General features: G+C 40.9%; 1 protein-coding gene across 3 annotated transcripts in view; it reads left to right on the forward strand.

Moving 5' to 3' along the window:
• USP12 (ubiquitin specific peptidase 12) overlaps nt 1-25,077 on the forward strand; it is a 127,679-nt gene that overhangs the window by 21,851 nt on the left and 80,751 nt on the right. The window lies entirely within an intron of this gene.

Raw genomic sequence — 25,077 nt, forward strand, 5'->3', positions numbered from 1 at the left:
AAAAAGACAGTTTGCTTTTTAAAAAATCTCTTTGGCAACCGATTAGTTTTATTTGTCCATACTGTGTATTATTATTATTTTTAACTTGAGGAGGTTTACATCTGCGTCAAAGGGAACCCAGCTTAACAAAGACCTGATATGTTCCCATGCCTGATTCAAGCAGTTGCCTTGATTTTAGCAATCATCTTCACAAACAGAAAGTTAAAAGAAAGCAACTTTCAATATCTGACATTTTTTGAGTGTGTAACAATCAGTCTTTAGCCTAATAACCATACATACTTGCATATTGGCATCATTTTCTTCTTGTTTAAAGGCATAGGTTTCCTTTTTTAACTAAAATGATACAAATGCAATCTGTCACTGTTTTTGTTGTCTATGTTTGTAGTTTATTATTTTTGGTCTTTAAACACTGTGTGGTTGCCTTTGCTCAGGTTACTGTTCTTCCCAACATTTGGTGGCCCTGCCCTTGAGTGGTTTTTGCTTCCTTGTGTCCTTAACACCTTTTCTCTGTTGTACTTTTTTTTTTTTTTTTTACAGAGTCAGAGAGAGGGACAGATAGGGATAGACAGACAGGAACGGAGAGATGAGAAGCATCAATCATTAGTTTTTCGTTGCGACACCCTAGTTGTTCATTGATTGCTTTCTCATATGTGCCTTGACCGTGGGCCTTGAGCAAACCGAGTGACCCCTTGCTCGAGCCAGTGACCTTGGGTCCAAGCTGGTGAGCTTTGCTCAAACCAGATAAGCCTATGCTCAAGTTGGCGACCTCGGAGTCTCGAACCTGGGTCTTCCGCATCCCAGTCTGACGCTCTATCCCAGTGTTTCCCAACCTTTTTTGTGCCATGCCCCACCTTAACCTTTCTAAAATTTTTATGTCACCCCATGTAACATACATAATTTTTAACATTAAAAAATTGATTTGTTCACTAAATAAACATAAATGATAGGTTCTAGGAAGAAATCACTATGAAATTGTTAACAAAACACAGTAAGTAAAATTTCAAAACATATAATGAAAAACAGAAATTTAAATTCCAAATAATTTTAATACAGATTTTTCTATATTAATTTTTTAATAAATTTTTATTAATGGTAATGGGATGACATTAATAAATCAGGGTACATATATTCAAAGAAAACATGTCTAGGTTATTTTGTCATTAAATTATGTTGCATACCCCTTGCCCAAAGTCAGATTGTCCTCTGTCACCCTCTATCTAGTTCTCTGTGCCCCTCCCCCTCCCCCTAACTCTCTCCCTCCCTCCCTCCCATGTCCTCCCTCCCCCCACCCCTGGTAACCACCACTCTCTTGTCCATGTCTCTTAGTCTCGTTTTTATGTTCCACCAATGTATGGAATCATGTAGTTCTTGTTTTTTTCTGATTTACTTATTTCACTCCGTATAATGTTATCAAGTTCCCACCATTTTGCTGTAAATGATCTGATGTCATCATTTCTTATGGCTGAGTAGTATTCCATAGTGTATATGTGCCACATCTTCTTTATCCAGTCTTCTATTGAAGGGTTTTTTGGTTGTTTCCATGTCTTGGCCACTGTGAACAGTGCTGCAATGAACATGGGGCTACATGTGTCTTTACGTATCATATATTAATTTATTATTTTAATTTAGTGTGATCCTTGCGCTTGATGCTTGCTGCACAGAGATTTTATATTAGGTTCCAATTTGGTTAGCTTTAGTCTCAAGTCTCCACGTTGTGTTATATCCAGCCGATTTCTTTTTTTTTTTTACCAGTAAATCATTTACAGCACTAAATCCACATTCAGCTAAAAATGAAAATGGAAACGGTAGCAATAGTTTTCTTGCACATTTGGTTGAATTTGGGTATTTGATTTCTGTTTCCTCACAAAGCCATGCCATCGCTCCTTTGATATTAAATAAAGCTTTAACTGACTCATTATTTTGCAATTCAGCGAGTTCTTCTTGATACTGTATATTTGATATATCAGACAAATCCACTAACATTGGCTGCATCATCCATGTTGGGAAATCAATTTGTTTTAAATTAGAAAATCTTTCTTTTAAATCAGCCGATAGAATATTCAAATGATTGACAATAACAAGTAAAGCGGTATCAGTTACTTCACATTTTTGGAGCCAATGAAACTGTTTAAAGTTTTTGTTGTTCATATGTTTCTGACATAACTCAATATTGGTAATGAAACCAAATATCTTTGCTTTTGCATCGACAAGAGTTTTATTTGTTCCTTGAAGTTGCTTATTTAATATATTTAGTTTTTCAAAGATATCGGCTAAATAACTCACAAATGCTTTACCATCTATTGTTAACAGATACTTCATTTTAGGTTTGTCTCTTAAAAAAATCACTGAGTATCAAACAGTTCCATAAATCTTTTCAAACAGTTTCCTTTAGATAGCCATCTTACTTCAGTATGAAGTAAAAGTCTCACATGGTCTTCATTTTGTTCTTCACAAAATAGCTTGAAAAGACGCTCACATTTGGCACTAGCTTTAATAGCATTAAGACACTTTATTACTGTATGTAATACTTCATTCAGAACAGGCGAGATGTTTTTAGCTACCAAGTTTTCCCTATGAATAACACAATGCACAAGAATCATTTCTGGATTCGCATCTTTCATCAATTTTAAGCAGCCATTTTTCTTGCCCATTATATTGGGAGCACCATCTGCAGCACAAGATGTTATATTTTTCATTGGTATATCATTGACATCTAAGTAGTTTTTTAGCTTATTATATATATCTTTGGAGGTAGTGGTGCTTTCTAATCTTTTACAGAACAACATTTCTTCAGCAAAATGTCCTTTATCAATATATCTTATGTAAGTTATCAATCCCGCCTCACTGTCTCTCAAAGTTGATTCATCCTTTGCAAGGAGAATTTTCTTGTCTTCAGCTTTTCAATAAGTTGTTTTTCAATATCCTCACTCATTTCATCTATTCTTCTACAGTATTGTCACTGAGTGGCATAGCTTTTACATCTTTGTCATCTTTTTCAAGAACCGTTTTAAAGTAACTCAAATCTGAATTAATATGAGCACTATGTTTCGCCTTCAAATGAGCCTCAAGACGACCTCGTTTCATTGATTCGTTGGTCAAGCATTGCTGGCATAAAAGACAAAAAGGAATCCGCTCATCGTGAACAGCGGGTATGAACCCAAATTTTAAATATTACTCTGAATATTGACGAGTTTTTTTTCTTGCTTGCACCACTCATTTTACTATGGGCTATAAGAAATAAAAATAAGATCAATTAAAAACTAATACTAAAATATGTGTTAAAATATATTCAATGTGACATAGAGTAAACGAATACTAAAAATTCATATTTATTTAAATGTATATAACACATCTACCACCGCAAATCAAAAGGTATGTATATTTTTTGCACTTGACAAAATTTTCTGGAAAGTTATGCTTCTAAAATTAAAATTGTTGTGCATGCACTATTATAGCCCCAATAATATTTATAAAATATTAGTGCTTTCTAGCCCCGATGCAAGAAGTACTTAATAAAGAGTTTAATATTGATAAAAATAAAATCTAATACTTACCAATTATATCTCTAGAATATATATGTATATTTATTAAATCAACGAGCTTTTACAACAGTTTTGACTGACACTTATTTCAAATTAACACCAACTGAATGATGTGAAACACTACAGAAGTTGCGATGGGCCAATTAGGTGAGAATAACTGTGTTGTTTAGCGAATTTTTAAAACGTCCGGGGTTCCCTGCGGCAGACGGCACGCTCCACAGTGAACCCAGGACGAAGTTTACTTGATGACGCCAATCACCCAGTTGATATTTTGTTCTTGTCAAACGAAATTATACTTAATAATTATTTACCGCAATTATTTAAGAATTGCATTTTTTGTTAAGTTTGGCACCGATATCTAGCACTGCATTTAAATGGCCCGGGGCGAGCCTGACCTGTGGTGGCGCAGTGGGTAAAGCGTCGACCTGGAAATGCTGAGGTTGCCGGTTCGAAACCCTGGGCTTGCCTGGTCAAGGCACATATGGGAGTTGATGCTTCCAGCTCCTCCCCCCTTCTCTCTCTCTGTCTCTCCTCTCTCTCTGTCTCTCCCTCTCCTGTCTAAAATGAATAAATAAAATAAATAAATAAATAAATAAATGGCCCGGGGCGAGAGAGTTAAAGTTGTGTTGGGTCCATTTTCAAATTGCCCCCCTTAACTATCGAATTGTCCCCCTGTGGGGCGTGGGCCCCACGTTGGGAAACACCGCTCTATCCACTGTGCCACCGCCTAGTCAGGCTCTGTTGTACTTTTTCACCCCAGACATTAGTTGCTTTAATTCCCCACCATCTTTTTTTTACTTCTGGAACTGAATTGTAGTTATTATATACCATTTTAGTGCGAAGAGCCTGGCTGTATTGTGATGTTCTTGCTATTCTCTGTTAATGACAACTTGGGAGTGTGACTTACGTGATTTTCAGCTTTCCCAAGGAGCTTACATAGAGATCTGATGTTTATTGAGTGCCTACTTTGTGCTGTTGCTAGGTACTTCACAAATATAAATCTCAAAAATAAAGATGTGATCTGACCAGGTGGTGGCGCAGTGGACAGAGCATTGGACTGGGATGCAAAGGACCCAGTTTTGAGACCCGAGGTCGCCAGTTTGAGCGTGGGCTCATCTGGTTTGAGCAAAGCTTGAACTCGGTCTTCTGTAACCTCACAGTGAAGGCACATGAGAAAGCAATCAGTGAACAACTAAAGTGTGGCAACGAAAAACTAATGATTGATGCTTCTCATCTCTCTCCGTTCCTGTCTATCTGTCCCTATCTGTCCCTCTCTCTGACTCTCTCTCTGTCTCTGTAAAAAAAAAAAAAAAAAGTGTGGAAGGGTTTGGATTTAGGTAGATTTCTAGATGATAAATGTAGAGGGAATTATTAAAGAGAGTTTGGATATTTGAGTACAGTTTTGGTTGACATCAAATTTAACAAGACCCTCTGTAAATGTTACTTAGTACTGGATTAAAGAGAAGGCTGCACTAGGTGTGGCCCAGTGGACAATGAAATTCAATAATGGAACATTTGTAAAAACTCCAGCATTATATGCTTGTTGACATGATGTGGTTGGTAAATGTTACTTTTTTTTCTTCTATCATTTTTGCAAACAACTTATGTTCAGTACTGCCTCTGAAATGTAATGACACAGTCGCTGTTAGAAGTGACCATGGAGTGGTAGATATGCCTTTATAGTTCAGTGATTAATGAATTTTTCTGGGTTTTTTTTTTTTTTTTTTTTTTTTTTTTTTTCATTTTTTCTGAAGCTGGAAATGGGGAGAGACAGTCAGACAGACTCCCGCATGCGCCCGACCGGGATCCACCCGGCACGCCCACCAGGGGCGAGGCTCTGCCCACCTGGGGGCGATAATCTGCCCATCCTGGGCGTCGCCATGTTGCGACCAGAGCCACTCTAGCGCCTGGGGCAGAGGCCACAGAGCCATCCCCAGCGCCCGGGCCATCTTTGCTCCAATGGAGCCTTGGCTGCGGGAGGGGAAGAGAGAGACAGAGAGGAAAGCGCGGCGGAGGGGTGGAGAAGCAAATGGGCGCTTCTCCTGTGTGCCCTGGCCGGGAATCGAACCCGGGTCCTCCGCACGCTAGGCCGACGCTCTACCGCTGAGCCAACCGGCCAGGGCCTCTGTTTGTTTTTTGACAGAGACAGAGAGAGGGATAGATAGGGACAGACAGATAGGAAGGGAGAGAAATGAAAAGCATCAGTTATTCTTTGCGGCACCATAGTTGTTCATTGACTGCTTTTTCATATGTGCCTTGACCAGGGGCAGGGAGGAGGCTACCGCAGATTCAGTGACCCCTTGCTCAAGCCAGCTCCCTTGGGCTCAAGCTGCTGAGCCTTGCTCAAACCAGATGTGCCCATGCTCAAGCTGGCAACCTTAGGGTTTTTGGGTTTTGTTTTTTTTTTTGTATTTTTCTGAAGCTGGAAACGGGGAGGCAGACAGACTCCCGCATGCACCCGACCGGGATCCACCCGGCATGCCCACTAGGGGACAATGCTCTGCCCATCTGGGGTGTCGATCTGTTGCAGCCAGAGCCATTATAGTGCCTGAAGCAGAGGCCATAGAGCAATCCTCAGTGCCCGGGCCAACTTTGCTCCAATGGAGCCTTGGCTGCAGGAGGGGAAGAGAGAGACAGAGAGGAAGGAGAGGGGGAGGGATGGAGAATCAGATGGGCGCTTCTCCTGTGTGCCCTGGCCAGGAATCAAACCCGGGACTCCTGCACGCCAGGCCGACACTCTACCACTGAGCCAACTGGCCAGGGCCAACCTCAGGGTTTTGAACCTGGGTCCTCCATGTCCCAGTCCGATGCTCTATCCACTGCGCCACCACCTGGTCAGACTGTTTAATGAATTGTTTTGAACTATCAAATTGAGGAATTTAAAAGTGAATTAAATCACTCAGGTTTAACTGTGTATTGTTAAAGAATAAAATGGCATCTGATTTGGAAACAGTTTCTTTTAATTCTACATTTTAAAGTTTTAAAATTAAACCATTTATTTTTTTAAAAGTACAAAATTATGTGAAGTAAGTCTTTCTATTACAAAGAATTTTCAAGAATGAACTGCTTGTAAGAGATTGTGCATGCATTTGTGTGGGTAGACATTTCCTGTTCATATGCAAACATGGTATTGTAGGTTTATGTTATTTCCCCTACCCCCAAATAAAATACGCAGTTTTATTTGCAACTTACTCTTTTCACGTAATGTGTGTAATGGACATTTTCCTTTGTACTTATTGTGCTGCTTTATTCTAGGTCAGACTGTGCTCATTTTAATTCTCTGTTATCTTCAGTGTCTATCATATTAGAAAGGATTGGTTATGTAATTCTATTTGTACATTTTCATTTCCTTAAATATCAATTGTATTAGTTTTCTAGGGCTGCCAAAAGAAAGTACCAATAACTGTGTGGTTTACAGCAACAGAAGTTTACTGTTTCTTAGTTTTGTTGGCCAGATGTCCAGAGTCCAGAATCAAGGAGTTGGCAAAGCTGATTCCTTTAGAGCAGTGATCCCCAACCTTTTTTGGGCCACGGACCGGTTTAATGTCAGAAAATATTTTCACGGACCGGCCTTTAGGGTGGGACAGTTAAATGTATCATGTGACCGAGACAAGCATCAAGAGTGAGTCTTAGACGGATGTAACAGAGGGAATTTGGTCATTTTTAAAAAATAAAACAGCCTGACTAGGCGATGGCGCAGTGGATAGAGTGTCGCACTGGATGTGGAGAACCCAGGTTCGAGACCCCGAGGTCGCCAGCTTGAGTGCGGGCTCATCTGGTTCGAGCAAAAGCTCACCGGCTTGGACAAAGGGTTACTCGGTCTGCTGTAGCCCCATGGTCAAGGCACATATGAGAAAGCAATCAATAAACAACTAAAGTGTCACAACAAAAACTAATGATTGATGCTTCTCATCTCTCTGTTCCTGTCTGTCTCTATCTATCCCTCTCTCTGACTCTCTCTGTAAAAAAATAAATAAATAAAAAATAAAAATAAAACATCATTCAGACTTAAATATAAATAAATCGGAAATAATGTAAGTTATTTATTCTTTCCCTGCGGACCAAGGGTTGAGGAGAGTCTGCTCTGCCTTTCTCTGAGCCTCTGCTGCTTTGTTAGTAGTCTCAGGCATTTCTATGTAACCCTCCATTTTCTGCCTCTGTCTCTGTCCATATTCTTTTCTCTCTGTGCAAGTCTGTCTCCTCCATGTCCAATTCCCCTTTTTATAGGGCCCAGCATGACCTTTTAACTTGATTTCCTTTGTAGAGACTGTTTCCAAGTAAGGTAACATTAAGGTTCTGGGGATTAGGACTTTGAATATAGGAGGCAGAATTCATCCCATCACACCAATGGACCAATCAGGTCCATTTTTACAACCAGTGTCAGTGAATGTTCCGTAAATAGAGTTATATATTAGACACTAGAGGTGCAAAGCTGCTTCAGTTTTTGTCCTCAAAGGACTTACAGTCTGTTAGGGAAGACCAGGCACGTACATAACAAGGTGAACAGTGAGTGATACAAACTTGATAGCTAAGTGTTAATGATACTTAAATGGAAGACAGGTTGTCACTGGGACTTAAGATTAGACCAGCTGGAGAAGAGAGGCTTTGGGAATGGTGGAGAGGGAGCTTGGTAGGATTTGAAAAGTAATTATGGCCTGAGCAGGCAGTGGCGGAGTGGATAAAGCATCGGACGGGGACGTGGAGGATCCAGGTTTGAAGCTCTGAGGTCGCTGGCTTGAGCGCAGGTTCATCTGGTTTGAGCAGGGCTCACCAGCTTGAGCCCAAGGTCGCTGGCTCAAGCAAGGGGTCACTCGGTCTGCTGTAGTCCCCCAGTCAAGTCACGTATGAGAAATCAATCAATGAAGAACTAAGGAACCACAACGAAGAATTGATGCTTCTCATCTCTCTCCTGCCTGTCTATTCCACCCCCCCCCCCTCTCTCTCTCTCTCACACACACACACACACACACACACACACACACACACACACACACAAGTCATGGAAGATGAAGAAGGGGAAAGGGCTTTGGAGAAGAGGTGTGAATGTGAATGAAACAACAGCTAAGAGTTTAGATATTAAAATTGCTTATATAGTTTGTTTTGATAATTTTGTCCTCAAACTTATTAAATTGATTGGATTTGTATGGGTTTAGGCAAAAGTATATGAAGGTTGTCTGGTTGTTGTTTTTTTTTAAATGGAAGGTTTTATTTATTTATTTATTTTAATTTAATTTTATTTATTTTTAGAGAGGAGAGGGAGAGAGAGGAGAGAGAGACAGAGAAGGGGGAGGAGCTGGAAGCATCAACTCCCATATGTGCCTTGACCAGGCAAGCCCAGGGTTTCAAACCGGCGACCTCAGCATTTCCAGGTCAACGCTTTATCCACTGTGCCACCACAGGTCAGGCTAGTTGTCTGGTTGTTTAAAAATGGCATGTGTACTTTGGTCAAGCAGGTGGCATGGGTAAATGCAGTCACCTCCTCTGACAACCACATTACAATTACAAATAAACTACAAAACAACCACCATTTAGAACGTCCTGAAATCTGCTTGAACAGAAGTCCTATGACTAGGGAATTAAAGAAGCCACATCAGGACTGGTAGGAGGGCAAAGGTGGGGAATTGGCTGATCTTACTCATACCTGTGGCAGATAAAAATTGGGTATTTCTCAGCTGCAGCAGCCCCCCCCCCTTGAGGAGCTAGGGGTCCCAGGCCCTTCAGCTCAGGGTACCAGTGTCAGGAAGAGAAGTCCCCATAACTTCTGGCTGTAAAAACCAGCAGGGATTGTGGCTGAGTGTGACAGAGGGCTGCTGGAGTCACAGGCAGTTTCTCTTAAAGGGCCTGCACACGGACTTACTCCCTCTGGGCTCCACTGCCAGGGCAGGAGCTTGGAAGGCACCAGATACATCTGGGGAGGAACTGAATTGTCTAGCATGAGGATGAGAGCTAGGGCAGCTTTTTCTCAGATGTCAAAGTGCCGACAAAGACCATTGTTCCTTTAATGAGCTCTCCCCGAATAAAGCCTGCAAGTGAGTGCCATATCCAAGATTCCATCAGCCTGGCTAACACTGTTCACCCCACCCTTGTGATTACCTGAGACCCCTCCCCACCCAACCTTCAGGCCCACCCAGGCCGTTTCTAGTGGCTTTTCCATATGAAACAGCCTGTCTTGGCTCAAGCTTCAGACTTTCCTAAAAATCTCTCAAATAAGCAGCATCTGACTTGTGTTCCATACTGATTGCTAAGTGGGCCCAGGCCTGTCACTAGCAGCAGTTGGCCTTGGATCACAACTTGGCCTTGTCTGGGCACCTCCAAGCCCAGCAAAAGTTGCAGCTATCTTCTGTAGATCTCTTTGTAGCTCATGCTAGGTGGCCCTGGGCTGAACACACGTGATAGCTGCCATTGACCTGCATGTCCCTGGAGAGCAGGCACACCTGGTAGAAAGCATCAGACCATGTTGAAGCACTATCTAATCACCTCCACAAGTGACACACTCGAATTGTGTAATCAGGAGGCACCAGAACCCTGCTGAAGTAAGTTCTGCTCTGTGCGGTGAGCCCTTCATAGATGATCCTTCACAGATGATGGCCTGTAGGTAAACCCCACCTATTGATGTGCTGACAGCAATCACGGCTTAACTATATAGGAGAGTGTATACAGCCTAGATGGGGTAGGGTTGCACCTGGACTGTTCACTCTTAGTGAATGGGGAGGCTGTGCCAGTGGACTCTACAAAACACCTCCTACATTAGGCCACTCTATCAAGCCCTAGCAAGATGGACCAACTCTGCCTAATACATAGAAACAAACACAAGGCTGCCAAAATGAGGAAACAAAGAAACATGTCCCAAGTGAAAGAACAGAACAAAACTCCAGAAAAAGAACTAAACAAAATGGAGACATGCAATCTACTAAGTGGAGTGTCAAAACATTGGTTATAAGGATGCTCAGAGAACTTAGTGAACGTCAACAGTATAAGGGAAGGACGAGTCAGAAATGACGGATGTGCTAACTGAAATGAATAATTTACAGGTAATCAACAGTAGAGTAGATCAGTGATTTTCAACCTTTGTTTCTCACACACTCATAAACTAATTACTAAAGAAAAAGGGGCCCTGACCTGTTCTTCTTTAGTAACTAATTTATTTGTGCCATGAGATGAAAATGGTTGTATTTAGTCAGGGGCACTGACCTTAGTAATTAGTGTGTGTTTGTGCCATGAAAAAAAAAGGTTGAAAATCACTGGAGTAGATGAAGCTGAGAATCATATCAGCTATTTGGACTCTAACTTTCCAATATTTGCATCATAGGGGCTCCAGATGAAGAGGAGAGAGCAAGGAATTGAAAATCTATGTAAAAACATAATGATGGAAAAAGTTCCTACCTGGTAAAGGAAATAGACATACAAGTCCAGGAAGCATGGAGAGTCCTAAACAAGATGAATCCAAAGAGGCCCACACCATGACACATTATAATTAAAGTGCAAGGGTTTACAGACAGAGAATCTTAAAAGCAACAAGAGAAAAGCAGATTTTACCTACAAGAGAGATCCCATAAAACTGTCAGTGATTTCTCATCAAAACTTTGCAGGCCAGAAATATTCAAAGTGATGAAAAGCAAGGACCTACAACTGAGATTACTCTACCCAGTAAAGCTATTATTTAGAATTGAAGGACAGATAAAGAGCTCAGACACAAAAACGCTGAAGGAGTTGATCACTACAAAACTGGTAGTAATATAAAATAATAAAGGCTCTTCTTTAAGAAGAAAAGTGTTTCTTTAAATTTTCCATTTTGAACTCATACTTACTACTCTTGTTTATAAAACAACTATAAATTGTTAAGCATATGATTCAGAAAACTAGATGAACTTACAGATACAGTTACTTTAAGTTTCAAATTTTAGGGCTGTTAGAGTGTATTTATTTCTGTTTGTAATGTTTAAAGTAGACCCAAAATTTATGTGTGTATTAGTTTCCTACTGATGCTGTAACAAGTTACTACACATTTAGTGGCTTAAAGCAACATAAATTTATTATCCTACAATTCTGGAGGTCAGAAGTTTGAAATGGGTCTTACTAAGCTAAAATCAAGGTGTTGATAGAGCTACATCCCTTTCTGGAGGCTCTAGGGGCAAGTCTATTTTCTTTTCCTAGAGGCTGCCTATATTCCTTGGCTGATGGCCCTTTCTCCATTTTACAGAGCCAACCAGGGTCTGGTCATTCTTTCTCATATCTAATCTCTCTGACTTTCCTGTTTCCCTCTTTCACTTACAAGGACCCTTGTGATTGTTACTCTGGGCACATCTGGATAATCCAGGACAACCTTCCTATCTCAAGATTAGTTGATTGGCAACCTTAATCCCCATCCTTCTCCCAAGGATTAGGATGTGGACATTTTTGGGTTGGGGAGCTATTACTTGTCTGCTATCCCATTGTTGTTACCAATCCAAAGTTTTTTTCCCTAATGCTTCAAAAGGCTGAAACTCAGAAACAGAGTTTGGAGTAAGGAAAGGTTTATTGATCTAGGAGGTGACTGCTGAGAAGATGGAGACATCAAATCCATCTTCCTAAAGTATACAGTTCAGACTTCTTTTATGTCAAGGGAAGGAGAAATGGGAGGGGCAAGAGTGATTGAGGACCACAGACATCTCACCAGTAGAGGTCTGAGGAAGAAAGATCTTGAAACTTATTCTTTTTTAGTTCATTGGCCTCAATTGATTTTACTCTGGTCACAAGACTCCTGCGAATCTTTGAATCAAACAGTCATTATTTTTGTTCAGCTTCCCCCATCTCCTCTGGAGAGGCATCTTCCTGCAAGGGGTGGTTTTTATCAAACCTCAAGCTGCAAGCAGAATTCCTCTAACAATAGCATGTCTGTATACAAGAACACAGCAGGCTCCAACACGATGGAGTTAGGCTGAGCATTTCACTGTTACAGTGATGTATACAATTTTAACTTTAAAAAATCAGCTAGCATTCTATTAAATGTTTAAAATTGGCTCCTGATAGCCTTTCATGAATTTTAGGCTGTGGTGGAGTATTGGTAAGAAGTTTGAGTGGATTAGTAAACATGCCTTTTGTACTAAGTGGATGTTAAGAGGTGGTTATTATTTGTTGTAAGTGTAGAAATAAAATGTGATTTTTTTTTCAAGAACTGGTAGCACACCACCAATCTCATCAGGAGAAATACAAAGGTGCAACTAGGCATTAATAAAAATTAACTACCAATACTTTTACAACATTTAATAAGTTAGTAAATATAGGGATTGTAGCATAAGAGGTCATGAAAATGGATAGGACCTATACTATATGACTGTGCTCAAATATGTAGAATATACTTTAGGACTTTAAGAATAGATTAAAATCTTTTGTATCTATAATAATACAAATAATGGTTGGGTTCCATGAAAAGATAATCTTTGGGGTTTAGAAAGATGACCTTATAAAAGGCATTGTGCTGCCTAAGGAAGAAAGGATTGGGAAAGGTACTTGGAATGTTTCTTATGCAAGGTAGAAAGATAGGGAGATTCTTGTAGGATATGAGATAAGTTTTCCATGTTTAAAGATTATTAGTTCTGACCAGGTAGCTTTTTTGGTTGGAGCATCGTCCTGATACACCAATGTTGCAGGTTCAATCTCAAGCCAGGGCACATACAGGAATCAACCAGTGAATACATAACAGATCAATGTAAGTGGGACCACAAATTGATATTTATCTTTCTCTGTTTTTCTCTTTTCCTCTTTCTCTAAAAATCAATAACTAAAAAATTTTTTAAAGATAACTATTAGAAGAAACTAACTTGATTGCCAACTCAAATAATTTTTGATTTGCAGTTACTAAACAACGACCATAATTAGCTTTGCTATCTCAGTGAACTTAAGAGAAAGAGCTTGATACAGAAAACCTGGACATTTTGGATTTTTAATTTTTCACATATTGCTTATGAGTCTAGAGGAAAATCAAGAGAATAGAAAAGATTATGAAGACACATGTTAGAGAAAAGAGAAGAACCATGAATCTGTCCAGTGTTGTTGCTTGGTCAACTGGTGGGCACAGGAGCAGTTTCTTAAGTAAGGAAGACACGGTCTTATTGGGGAGATGAGACTTAAATTCATGGCATTCAAAGAAAATACCAGAAAAGCAGGGATATTAGCTTTGTGAGGATTGTGGAAGGGGAAAGATTTGTTGAATTTTTAAACTTTATCAAGATATAATTGATGTACCAATTAATGGATTGTCACAGCTTTTTGCTATTACTGAAGTGAGATATTCACCCTTGCCATTTCCATTTTTGGAGAGTTTATTGTTATTAGATTTTTCAGAACTTATTTTATTTGAAACAAGAAAATGTTTCTTTGCTATCACTATATATATTTATATGCATATATATATTTTATCTAAACAATGGCACATTTATATTGAAGACTATCAAAGTGAATAAGAGATCTGAATACAAGCTTTCTTCCCCTTGTAGTGGCATTTTTATACGTATTACACCTGTTAATGTTATAAACCCAGCAATACATTTTTGTAATTAGTAATTTACCATCTCCGTTTCCTAAACCCATTATAGCTTTGCTCCTGTCTACTTCTTCTGTGTTGTTATTGGTAAATACACTGCTCAGGCCCTGGCTGGTTGGCTCAGTGGTAGAGCGTCGGCCTGGTGTGCAGGAGTCCCGGGTTTGATTCCCGGCCAGGGCACACAGGAGAAGTGCCCATCTGCTTCTCCACCCCTCCTCCTCTCCTTCCTCTCTGTCTCTCTCTTCCCTTCCCGCAGCCAAGGCTCCATTGGAGCAAAGTTGGCCTGGGCACTGAGGATGGCTCTATGGCCTCTGCCTCAGGCGCTAGAATGGCTCTGGCTGCGACAGAGAGACGCCCCAGATGGGCGGAGCATCACCCCCTGGTGGGCATGCCGGGTGGTGGATCCCGGTCGGGTGCATGCGGGAGTCTGTCTGACTGCCTCCCCGTTTCCAACTTCAGAAAAATACCAAAAAAAAAAATACTGCTCACAAAAATTAGGGGATCCGTGAACGTGCAGATACTCCACTACTTTTAGCCTTTTGTACATTTTCATCAATGAAATAAAAGTAGGTTTTGCATCTCATTTGCATAATTGAACAACTTTCTTCGACTTGTTTGCTTTTCTTATATTCTTGTTTAATTTAAAAAAATCAAATGCTTCCTTTTTTATCACTTCATGTTCATTATGAAATATCCCCTAATTTTTGTGAGCAGTATATGTTACATGTATGTTACATTTATATATATTATAGGTCCAGCAGTACTTTTATATGTACATATCATGTTATACAATTTCTTTTTAATTGGTTAAGAGAAGAAAGGGGGAAAAGTATTGATAGTGTTCTTTGTGGGGAAATAATTACATTGTTAGGTCCTCTTTTTTCTGTTCCTGTGGGCTCCAGTTATTGCCTGAGGTCACTTGGTTTCAGCCTGAATAGCTTCCTTTAGTATTTCTTTTTTTTTTTTTTTTTTTTTTTTTTCATTTTTCTGAAGCTGGAAACAGGGAGAGACAGTCAGACAGACTTCCGCATGCGCCCGACCGGGATCCACCCGGCACGCCCACCAGGGGCGGTGCTCTGCCCATCCTGGGCGTCGCCATATTGCGACCAGAGCCACTCTAGCGCCTGAGGCAGAGGCCACAGAGCCATGCCCAGCGCCCGGGCCATCTTTGCTCCAATGGAGCCTTGGCTGCGGGAGGGGAAGAGAGAGACAGAGAGGAAAGCGCGGCGGAGGGGTGGAGAAGCAAATGGGCGCTTCTCCTGTGTGCCCTGGCCGGGAATCGAACCCGGGTCCTCCGCACGCTAGGCCGACGCTCTACCGCTGAGCCAACCGGCCAGGGCCCTTTAGTATTTCTTGTAAGATGTGTCTGCTAGCAAAAAATTGCCAGTTTTTTTTTGTTTTTGTTTTTGTTTTTTGTCTGGGGTGTCTTTGTATCACATTTGGTTTGAAAGCTTTGACAGATTTAGTATTGGTTGACACTTTTTTTCTGTGAATACTTTGAATATGTTGCTCTATTTATTGCCTTTTCACTGCCATTGTTTCTGCTGAGAAGTTAGTTTTCTAATTGGTGGTCCCTTGTAAGTGACTCATTTTTTTTCCCTCTTGTTTCTTTCAAGGTTTTCTCTTTGTTTTTGACATTCAGCATTTTATTATCATATGTCTGTGGATCTCTGTTTTTATCATATATATTAATTTCTGGCTTATGTTAAAAGCCTATACCTTTCAGCCCCTGTCCGGTTGGCTCAGCGGTGGAGCGTCGGCCTGGCGTGCGGGGGACCCGGGTTCGATTCCCGGCCAGGGCACATAGGAGAAGTGCCCATTTGCTTTTCCACCCCTCCCCCCTTCCTCTCTCTCTCTCTCTTCCCCTCCGGCAGCCAGGGCTCCATTGGAGCAAGGGTGGCCTGGGCGCTGGGGATGGCTCCTTGGCCTCTGCCCCAGGCACTGGAGTGGCTCTGGTAGCGGCAGAGCGACGCCCCCCTGGTGGGCAGAGTGTCGCCCCCTGGTGGGCGTGCCGGGTGGATCCTGGTCGGGCACAGGCCGGAGTCGGTCTGTCTCTCCCCATTTCCAGCTTCAGAAATAAAAATAAAAGAAAAAAAAAAGCCTATACCTTTCAGTTGGAAGTATTTTTGTTTTGACATTTCAGGTATAGTACATCAACTTTGTAAGTCGGAATGATTACATTAATTCAGATTTGTTGTTTCGAATGAGAATATATTACTATAGTTAAATATTGCAAACATTCTCATAGAAAACATAAGAAAATTGGAAGCAAATGAAAATGAAGTAATAGTATAAATTCCATTCATGAGTTGTATATTGTTGTGCCTGTACATTAGTTTCATTGCACAGTTCACCCTTGAATAACATGAGATTGAACTGTACACCTCCACTTGTATGCAACTTTTTTTTTCCAATAAATACACTGGCAGCCTGTGAATTGCAGATTAAAAACAGTATTCTCAATAAAAACAACAAAAAACCCCCAGTATTCTCAATCCATGGTTGGCAATCTGCGGATGTGGAGAGCTGACTGGATGGATTATTCTGTGACACTTTATATACGGGACGTGAGCATCCATGGATTTTGGTACCCAAGATGGGTCCTGGAACCAATTTCCTGTGGACATTGAGGGATGACTGTAAAGTTTTTGGGAAGTCAGAAGTTATATGTGGTTTTTTGTGCAAGAAGGCTTCAGTGCTTCTAACCCCCATATTGTTCAAGAGTCAGCTGTATTCTACAAAGAAAATTGTTCATTACTAGCTCTTTAAAAAGGCAGTTGATAATGAGTCTGTTCAGATGCATGGAGTATATAGGCTGGTCTATGAGTTTCTTAAGGCTTCTGAAACAAGTACTACAAAATGGGTGGCTTAGAACCAAGGAAATTTATTGTCATACAGTTCTGGGGGCCAGAAGTCTAAATTGAAGATGTTGGCAGGGTTATGCTCTCTGAAGATGCTAGAGAAAGATCTGTTCTAGGCCTTTCTCCCCACTTCTGATAGCCTTACGTGTTCCTTGGCTTGCAGATGGCTGTCTTTCCCTGTGTCTCTCCACATTTTCTTCCCTGTGTTAGTGTCTGTGTCTAAATTACCCTTTTTCTAAAGACACTGGTCATTGGATTAGGGCTCACCTTAATGCCCACATTTTAACTTGATTACTTATGTGAAGGCCCTGTTACTAAGTAAGGTCATATTCTAAGCCACTGAGAGTTAAGGTCAATATATCTTTTTTGGGGGTGGGGCACAGTTCAACCATGATGACAGATGGGTTAAGGGCAGTGGTGGGATTCAGCCGGTTCACACTGGTTTGGCAGTAAGCGATACCTACTTTTTTGAGTTCAGTGAATCGGTTGTTAAAATGATACTTGTAATCAGGGTTCTTTCTAAGGTGGGTGGCTGGGCAACTGCCCAATGTGGAAATCACAAGTTTACATTCCTTACTCTCTTTTTTTTTAGAGAGAGAGAGAGAGAGAGAGAGAGAGAGAAAGAGATAGGGACAGACAGACAGGAAGGGAGAGATGAGAAGCATCAATTCTTTGTTGGGGAATCTTAGTTGTTTATTGATTGCTTTCTTATATGTGCCTTGACCTGGGGTGGGGGGCAGGGGGACTGCAGCCGAGCCAGTGACCCCTTGCTCAAGCCAGCGACCTTGGGCTCCAGCCAGCAACCTTGGGCTCCAGCCAGTGACCTTGGGCTTCAAGCCAGTGACCTTTGGGCTCAAGCTAGGGACCATGGGGTCATGTCTATAATCCCACACTCAGGCCAGCAACTCTACATTCAAGCTGGACAAACCTGCACTCAAGCCAGTGACCTCAGGGTTTTGAACCTGGATCCTCTGCTTCCCAGGCCTACGTTCTATCCACTGCTCCAGCACCTGGTCAGGTCCTTACTCTTTTTCTTTTTGACAGAGAGTCAGAGAGAGGGGCAGGCAAGGACAGACATACAGGAAAGGAGAGAGATGAAAAGCATCAATTCTTTGTTATGGCAGCTTAGTTCATTGATTGCTTTCCTATATGTGACTTGACTGGAGGTGGGGAGTTAGAGGGGCTACAGCAGAGTGAGTGACCCCTTGCTCAAGCCAGCAACCTTGGGCTCAAGCCAGTAACCTTGGGCTTCAAGCCAGTGACTTTTGGGCTCAACCCAGTGACCATAGGGTCATGTCTACAATCCTACGCTCAAGCCATTAACCCCACGCTCAAGCCAGGGACCTCAGATTTTCAAACCCGGGTCCTCCATATCCCAGTCTGACACTCTGTCCACTGTGCCACCGCCTGAAGGCTCCTTACTCTTTTTTAACATTCTTCTATGCAGCAATGTATTCTAAGCGCCTATAGTAATGTTCATTCTGTCCATAGGTGAAAAAAATTTCAAGTGAGGATGCCAATCAAGAAACAATTTGGAACTATTTTAAATAACAGTTTTATTGTTTTTTTGTCAGGTATTATTTAATATTTTTTCATTAATATTTTAAAACTCTTATAACAATCTAGTTTTGTGTACCTCTCTTATTTATTTAAGTGTTAAATGCACGAAATAATAAACTACCATTTGGTATATCTTTTTTTGTACTTAAAAACGGTCATTAGGGCAGAGAACCCTTTGTTAAATTATTGAATCCCACCAATGATCTAGGGACTTGGTTTATAATTATCATACTCAGAACTTGCCCCAAAATACTGCTTTCCTGGTTGTTGGGAGAAGTAAGTACGATAGTGTATGTTAGGAGAAGTGTCCAGTTAAGTAAATGTTAGTTCCATATTTCAGCTTTTTTTTTGCATTTTTCTGAAGCTGGAAACAGGGAGAGACAGTCAGACAGACTCCCGCATGCGCCCAACCGGGATCCACCCGGCACGCCCACCAGGGGGCGACGCTCTGCTCACCAGGGGGCGATGCTTTGCCCATCCTGGGCGTCGCCATGTTGCGACCCTCCTGGGTGTCGCCATGTTGCGACCAGAGCCACTCTAGTGCCTGGAGCAGAGGCCACAGAGCCATCCCCAGCGCCCGGGCCATCTTTGCTCCAATGGAGCCTTGGTTGCAGGAGGGGAAGAGAGAGATAGAGAGGAAGGCGCGGCGGAGGGGTGGAGAAGCAAATGGGCGCTTCTCCTATGTGCCCTGGCCGGGAATCGAACCCGGGTCCTCCGCACGCTAGGCCGACACTACCGCTGAGCCAACCGGCCAGGGCCCCTATTTCAGCTTTTTAGGTGTCTGCTAGGAACCCTGTGTTTTCATGGCTGACTGGGATCTCATAATTACAAAGTATGAATTCCCTCTATCAGCAAAATAGGTTTCAGTGACAGAATACCCTCTGGATTTGTCTACACATTCTCTTCTTACTGCAGGTGAAAATCTCCAGCCAACATTTAGGACAGTTTCAGGGTAGGTGGAAAGGGGCGGGAAGAACGCTGGGCGAGGTCTGATCAGTGGCGGCACTTGAAGACAAGGATAGTCAGGGACTGGAAACCCCTACTAATGTACTTCTCCTCTCTGGTCTTAAATTATACTTATCTCTTCCTTGATTTAGCTTCTAATGAAAAAAATTTAACCTCGAGGTTAAAAGTGATAGACATATTTGGTAAAGGAATTGAATTTTAAGGAATGATTAAGTAGGCAGACCCTTATAGATCATCTAAAAATAGGGCGTATATCTACCTAAGAACTATATTTTCTCATCCAAGAAAAATACTGGTAATTTTTTTAATACTGTTTTTTTTTTTTTTTAAATTTTATTTATTTATTTATTCATTTTTAGAGAGGAGAGAGAGAGACAAAGAGGGAGAGAGACAGAGAGAGAGAAGGGGGAGGAGCTGGAAGCATCAACTCCCATATGTGCCTTGACCAGGCAAGCCCAGGGTTTCAAACCGGGGACCTCTCAGCATTTCCAGGTCGACGCTTTATCCACTGTGCCACCACAGGTCAGGCCTAATATTGTTTATTATTATTTAGACCATATTCCAAGTCCCCAGTTAAAAATGTCTTTTATGGTCTTGTCTTTTGTTTTTTGAACCACAGTCCAGTCAAAGGTCATTGTTTACAGTTGGTGCTGTATCTGTGTAGTCTTTTTTAAATCTAGAACAGTCTCTCAAGTTCTTTTTTTTCCTTTGATAGTGACATTTTGAACGGACAAGACAGGTGTCAGTATAATGACCATTTCTCTGTGGTAGCTTAATTTGCTTCTATATCCCTTTTATTTACTACAACGTAGAAATTAGGCTTTAGAGCTTGATTAGACTGAAGTTAATGACAAGAGTCCGTGTAAGTGATGCTGTGTACTTCATACTGCAGCGTGTCATGTGGAACATCACTACTAGTGATGCTTAGTTTGATACCCCAGTTAAAGTGGAAACACCGGATCTCTTCATTTTAAGCAAAAGATTTTACTTTGCAATTATCAAGTAATTTGAGGAGTTTGACACTTTGCCATACCCTTTTGCCCAGTGCACCTCCGCATTGATGGTGAGGGCATTTTTGAATGATTTCTTTGAGATTTTCAGAATAGTATTTTTTGAATTCTATTATTCCTTTTATATTTATTAGTAAGCATTCCTGTATAAAAAAGTTCTCTCATTAGCTGAAGTTGAAATATAGTTCTTCCTAAAAAGGCAGAGTAAATGCTTATGTCTCCCATGATTAGTTTTTAAGTGGAAAATTCAATCTGACACTTAATACCAATGCTGTGAATGAATCTTTCCTTTATCTTTCTTTTCCTCTCTTTTCCTCTTTGGAGTATAACAGTGGATTTTTATTTGTTTCATAATCAGTTGCAGTTGGTTTGATAATGACAATAATTCTTTTTGATGTTCAAATTATTCTATTACCATTGAGGGTCATTGGCTGCTACTATGAGTTTTTGATATAATTTTGAAATTCCAGACAAGTTGTAAGGATAGTACAAATAACTTCTAAATATTCTTTACTCAAATAACCAATTGTTTATATGTTGCTGAATTTGCTTGGCAAATATTCAGTGATTTTTATTTGAACCATATGAGGTTAAGTTGGAGAATTGGGCCACTTTACTCTTAAATTCTTCAAAATACATTTTTCTAAGAACAAGAATATTCTCTTTTATAAACATAGTAAAAAACAAAGCCAAACCATACTATTATCTTTTTACAGTTTTTTTCAGCCTTTCTTTGTCTTTGACATGGGTAGTTTTGAGGGCACTAATCAGCTGTTTTGTATACTGTTCCTTAATTTGTGTTTGGCTGATGTTTCTTCAAGATTAGATTTAGGTTTTGCTTTTCCTTTTTTTTTTTTTTTTAAAGCAAGAGATAAGGGGGTGAGTGAAAAGGAGGAGAGAGATGAGAAGCATCAACCTGTAGTAGCTTAACTTTAGTTCATTGATTGCTTCTCATACGTACCTTGTAGGTTGGGGTGACTACAGCTGAATTAGTGACCCTGGGCTTCAAGCCATCAACCTTGATATCATGTCGATCCTGTTGCTCAAGCTGGCAAGCTCACCAGTGACCGTGGAGTTGTCAACCTGGACCTCAGCATTACAGGTCGACGCTTTATCCACTGCACCGCCACTGGTCAGGCAGGTTGTGCATTGTTTTTAGCAGGAATACTATAGCAGTGATGTGTCCTTCTCAGGAAGAATGTGATAATACTGATTTGTTTTAATATTGGTGATATTAACTTTGATCAGTTGGTTATGACTTTTCACCAAGTTTCTCAGTTACTGTGCTTTACTTTGTCATTAGTTGTGGGGGCAGTACTTTTGATACTGCTCATTATCAAATTGCATTAGTATTTTTTTCTTAAGATTTTATTTACTGCCTGACCAGGTGGTGGTGCAGTGGATAGAGTCTTAGACTGGGACGCGGAGGACCCACGTTTGAAACTCCGAGGTCTCCAGCTTGAGCGTTGGCTCATTTCGGCTTGAGCGTGGGCTCACCAGCTTGAGTGCGGGGTTGCTAGCTTGAGCTCAGAGGTCACTGGCTTGAAGCCCAAGGTCTCTGGCTTGAAACTCAAGGTCGCTGACTTGAGCAAGGGGTCACTCGCTCTGCTGTAGTCCCCTGGTCAAGGCGTATATGAGAAAGCAATCAGTGAACTATGAAGCTTCCACAACGAAGAATTGATGCTTCTCATCTCTCTCCCTTCCTGTCTGTCTTTCCCTGTCTCTCCCTCTGACTTTCTGTCTCTGCCAAAAAAAGAAAAGACAATTTTATTTACTGATTTGAGAGACAGAGAGAGAGAGAAGCATCAACTCATAGTTGCTCTTGTTTAGTTGATGACTTCTTCTATGTGCATTGACCAGGCAAGCCCAGGTTTCTAACTGGTGACCTCAGCATTCTAGGTTGATGCTGTATCCATTGTGCCACCACAGGTCAGGCTGCACTAGTTAGTTTTAGGACTTCTATATGTATTTGTTGGCATTCTACTGCAACAAAGAGGTTTCCCTCCCTTCTGTTTATTTGTTTATATATTATGTGTAGCAGTATAAATCTTTACTTTGTTCAGTAGGTTATGCTCCAGTATCATTATTATTAATTTTGATGCTTAAGTCCCTACCTTGGCCAGTAGACTTCAAGCTGGCTCTTCTTTCCCTTTGTCATGTCTTTTTCATTCTTTGAACACTTTCTAACAGATGTTTTAGGTTAATCTTGTACTTTTCACAATTCTGCAACCAGCCATTTCTCTAAAGTGTGTTTTTTCCTTTTAGTGGAGAATAGTATTTAGAAACCAAGATATGAGCTCTAGGTGTGCACATTGCTACTGGGGTGTTATGGTTTGAGGCTCTTAAAGTGGGCATAGCAAGGAGATTTAAAAAAAAAAAGTGAGTTCAGGCCCTGGCTGGTTGGCTCAGTGCTAGAGCTTCGGCCCAGCATGTGGATGTCCTGGGTACAATTCCCAGTCACGGCACACAGGACACCCCTGCCCCTCTCGCTTCTCTTTCTCTCTCTTCCCCTCCTGCAGCCACGACTCAATTGGAGTGAGTTGGCCCCCTGGCACTGAGGATGGATCCATAGCCTTGGTTGCTGAGCAACGGAGCAACAGCCCAAATAGGCAGAGCATTGCTCCCTAGTGGGTTTGCCAGGTGGATACCCGACAGGGTGCATGTGTGTCTGTCTCTGTCTCCCCTCCTCACTGAATTAAAACAAAAAATACACACTGATGTTTTCAAATCAAAAAAATATTTTGGATTTTTTTAATTTCAATATCAAATTTAGCATTAGAGTTTCTTCTTGAATCTTACTTTTTAAATCAAATACCTACAGAAGGCTTTAGAGAAATTCTTGTGTGGTGATTTTGAAGGTCATTAGTAATCTGTAGTTTTTAGTGGGTTTTGACTGAAATAACTTGGATATAATTATGAAATCTTCTATCTTGTCAGAGCAAATGAACATTTTGCATTTGAAATTTTTTATATTTCAAGTTAAAATCTTTAAAAATGACTTATATCTAGATATTACTTTACATAGAAGAAAGAATAGCATTGATCAAATTTTCAGTTTTTTAAGGATTCAAAGTGCTAATTTTATTATCTATAAAATTAGGATAATATTGAAAAGGTTTTTAATTAGTTAATTAAAATATTTTTATTAATTTCTTAGAGGGGGAGAGAGAGAGAGAGAGAGAGAGAAAGAGAAAGAAAAGAAGCAGAAAGCATCAAGTCATAGTAGTTGCTTCCCTTATGTGCCTTAACTGGGCAAGCCCAGAGTTTTGAACTGTGATTTCAGCATTCCAGGTCGATGCTTTATCTACTGCGCCACCACAGGTCAGGCTATTTATTTATTTATTTATTTATTGAGAGAGGCAGGGAGAGACGGACAGGAACAGCAAGCTGCTCCTATATGTTCCTTGACCAGGGAATTGAACTGGCAATCTCTGCACTCCAGAAAAATACTCCAACCAACCAAGCTATCTAGCCAAGGCTTGCTTATTTATTTATTTATTTATTTATTTATTTATTTTTTAGAGACAGAAAGAGTAAAAGAGAGGTTAGGGGGAAGGAAAGCATTCATTTGTTTTTCCACTCCGTTGTCCATTTATTGGTTGTTTCTCATGTGTTCCTTGACTGGGGATTGAACCTGCAGACTTGTTTTGAGATGCCACTCTTAACTGACTGAGTTAAATGTTCAGGGCCCAAAAGGGTTGTTTTGAAATTAAAATAGATTATGTATATAAAGTACCTAGTATAGTCCCTGGCCCATTCTAGATACTTAATAAATAGTACCTACTGTTATATTGTCATTGTGTTGTATTTTGCCTGTAGAGACATAAGCATTAAAAATTATTTGATTAATAGTCCTGTTCATGTAGATCTAAGACTTCATATTCTAAACCTTTGACTTCGATGTGTTTTCAGAACTTTACTGTTTTGCTTAACATATGTGAAAACCTCAATGAATTTTTAGACTAACTATACTGATGTAACCAGCTCCAATATTAAGAAACAATATAATCAGCACTTCTGAAATCACCATTATGTTCCTCTCAGTCATTGCTCACTATCTTGTCTTGGACAGTGTGACTTTTTTTACTTTTCCTTTATTATGTTCCATTCAAAACATAAAAGAATTACTCTGTTTTTGAGATTAGAATTGTATTAGATGAGAAACTTTAAATGGGCTTTGTAAATAGCTTTTTACATTACATATTGTGATTTTTTTTTTTTTTTTGTATTTTTCTGAAGCTGGAAACGGGGAGAGACAGTCAGACAGACTCCCGCATGCGCCCGACTGGGATCCACCCGGCACGCCCACCAGGGGGTGACGCTCTGCCCACCAGGGGGCGTCGCTCTGCTGCGACCAGAGCCACTCTAGTGCCTGGGGTAGAGGCCAAGGAGCCATCCCCAGCGCCTGGGCCATCTTTGCTCCAATGGAGCCTTGGCTGCGGGAGGGGAAGAGAGAGACAGAGAGGAAGGGGGGGGTGGAGAAGCAAATGGGCGCTTCTCCTGTGTGCCCTGGCCGGGAATCGAGCCCGGGTCCCCCGCACGCCAGGCCGACGCTCTACCGCTGAGCCAACCGGCCAGGGCCATATTGTAATTTTTTTTTTATTTTTATTTTTTTT

This window comes from Saccopteryx bilineata, chromosome 2 (genome assembly GCF_036850765.1).
Source record: "Saccopteryx bilineata isolate mSacBil1 chromosome 2, mSacBil1_pri_phased_curated, whole genome shotgun sequence".
Classification (NCBI taxonomy): domain Eukaryota; kingdom Metazoa; phylum Chordata; class Mammalia; order Chiroptera; family Emballonuridae; genus Saccopteryx; species Saccopteryx bilineata.